The sequence below is a fragment of the Centroberyx gerrardi genome, chromosome 23 (assembly GCF_048128805.1).
Source record: "Centroberyx gerrardi isolate f3 chromosome 23, fCenGer3.hap1.cur.20231027, whole genome shotgun sequence".
Lineage (NCBI taxonomy): Eukaryota > Metazoa > Chordata > Actinopteri > Beryciformes > Berycidae > Centroberyx > Centroberyx gerrardi.
This window is the reverse complement of record NC_136019.1, coordinates 4,291,073-4,293,572: the sequence shown is the minus strand read 5'-3', so window position 1 is coordinate 4,293,572 and position 2,500 is coordinate 4,291,073. Positions and strand designations below refer to the sequence as shown.

General features: G+C 42.9%; 1 protein-coding gene across 2 annotated transcripts in view; it reads left to right on the top strand.

Annotated features, from left to right (window-relative positions):
• The window catches only part of exoc6b (exocyst complex component 6B), a 106,900-nt gene extending 104,655 nt beyond the window's left edge, over positions 1 to 2,245 (top strand). For both annotated transcript variants that reach the window (XM_078291694.1, XM_078291695.1), the window contains one exon: positions 1 to 2,245. This exon is cut by the window's left edge and continues 2,067 nt beyond it. The gene's annotated coding sequence lies outside the window, so the exon portion shown is untranslated.
• Positions 2,246 to 2,500: the final 255 nt, after the last annotated feature.

Below are 2,500 nucleotides of genomic sequence, written 5' to 3'. Positions count from 1 at the left end.
AGGAATGTTACCCCAGTATAACAGTCTTCAGCCCCTATCATCTAAACAAGGGGAATCTGTCCCAACATGGCAACCCATTCCCCTCTCACTACAACCTGTTGACACTTGAATGGGCAATATTGCTCAGATCTGGCAACCTTCTTCCCTCCTAATGCCTGACTGTTTGGGTCTTAAAAGTGGGTCCCAACATGGCAACCCATTCCCCTCTCAGTACAACTCATTTGAATGGAGAATGTTCTCCAAATCTGGCAAACATCTTCTACTCACTCACACAACTTGTATATCTTTAACTGGGTCTTAAAGAGGGGGATAACGCCCCAATCTGGCCACCGCTTAAAAAGTGTATAGCGCTTTGTTTGCCTGGCGGACTGGACTGGTTAATTAGAAATATTAGACTAATATGAATAGAGAACAAACGTACTAATGCCAAGCACACACACCTTAATGTCTTCCATACCATATGCCAAGCGAGTGTGTGTGTGTATGAGTGTGTGTATGCAGGATTCTGTGTGTGTGTGTGTGTGTGTGTGTGTTTGGCCGTCACACGTGGATTAAATAGAGCGACAAGTAGTCTTGTTTAGTTGAAGCACAGCACATAATTATACACTAGTTTATTATTATTTGAACTAATATGGGTCTTTACACTCTTTATGTTACTTCTTTCTTGAACTTGGGTGCAATAATGGAAACTGCAGCATTATTGTGTGTGTGTGTGTGTGTGTGTGTGTGTGTGTGTGTGTGTGTGTTAATCCATTATAAAGGGATTCAAATCTACGTCAAAAGGGAATTTAAGTCTTCCACTTCTCTCTCTTTCTACAAAGGAGGAATTATGATCAATCACCATGTTTGATTTCTGTATCGAGTGTGTGTGTGTGTACATGTATGTGCTTACATCTGTGTATGTGTGTGTTTCTATGTGTTTGCGTACAATTATGCATGTGGGCACGGTGAAAACAAGTGTGTGTGTGTGTGTGTGTTTTGGTCCATCCTTAGCTGTGTATCATGTGTAGGCGTGTTAGGGAGCGGGTCGTGGGTGTTGGATGTGCCTTTGCTGTATTTTTCCTGCCAATAGAGCAGCAGCACTGTGGTGTCGGGACGCTGGACGCAGTTTACTGAACGTCCGTTAAAGCCGGAGCTTCAGCTTTCGGGTAAAACCTCTTAACATAACTCTGACCTACCAATGTGGTGAAGGCTTTCATCCAACTAGTAATGTAACACACATCTTTAGAAAGGGAATTAAACCCCTAACGCTGTCGGTTTTAGTGCCATCATTTACCCACCGAGCAGCACTGTAGATGGACAAGTTGTACAGCAGCCTATCAGGGCTGCTGTAGGTGAAATTTTTGATTTACTGCAGCCGAGGATCAAGGAAAAAACGCAGAATTTCTGAGATTTTTTGAGTTTTTTCTCTGAATATTACCCCCCTCCCCCCAGCTAAGGTAAACAAAAAAAATTCACCTACAACGGCCCTAATCCGCCATCGCAAAATTGTGTCAAGTCAGTCACGTGCTGAAATTTTTTAGATGTCCCATCGAGTGCTGCAACGCCACCGGTGCTGCAGCTAGCAGTCAGTTAGCTTAAATCGACCAATAGACAGAGAGCGGCGTGGTTTCTCGCACCGTTCAGTGTCTCTACCATCATGAAATCCCTGAATAAGTCATAAAGTTTGAGTTTTGTATTATGTTTATATGTTTTCTAGGCCTAGAAAAGTGCGAAAAAGAGATGGGAAAAGTGCCAAGAAAATGATAATCAACCAAAAAATGAATGGAGATCTCATGGAAATTGATTCTAATCTAAATTTCAAGTATTCAAGTGTTGCTATGGCAAATTTCCTGATTACTCCAATTTTCCAAGAGACGCCCCTCATGCTACTTTTAGCTGCGGATTCACTTTAGACGAAGGATTTGGGACAAGAGTTGGCGTTCACATCCAAAGTCTTTTCCACCGGAGCCTTTGGGTGCTACCTGCCTTGCTCAGCGGCACCCTGACAGTTACTGAGCGAGTGTTACTCTCTCTCCAGTCGCACGCCCGTCTCTCTCACCTGTACAGACAGTGTGTTCACAGTCCAGAGTCCTCACACCGCAGATGTTGTTGCTACTTTGTTATTTTGTATGTAGAAAACTTTATTGAGACAGACGCACTGTACAAGCTGTTGTATTAAACCACTAATGGATGAAACAAAAAGTAAGATACTAATAAAGTTGCTACAAACGCCAACAAATACAAATATGGAATAAATGGAATAAACTGCTGACTGGTTTCTGTTGATTTTGTTGCTCTCTCTCTCTCTCTCTTTTTTCTCTCTCTCTTTCTCTTTCTCTCCCTCTCTCTCTGTCTCTCTTTTTCTCTCTCTTTCCCTCTCTCTCTCTCTTTCTCTCTCTCCCTCTCTCTCTCTCTCTCTCTCTCTTTTTCTCTCTCTCTCTCTCTCTCTCTCTTTCTCTCTCTCTCCCTCTCTCTCTCTCTCTCTCTCTCTTTTTCTCTCTCTCCCTCGCTCTCTCTT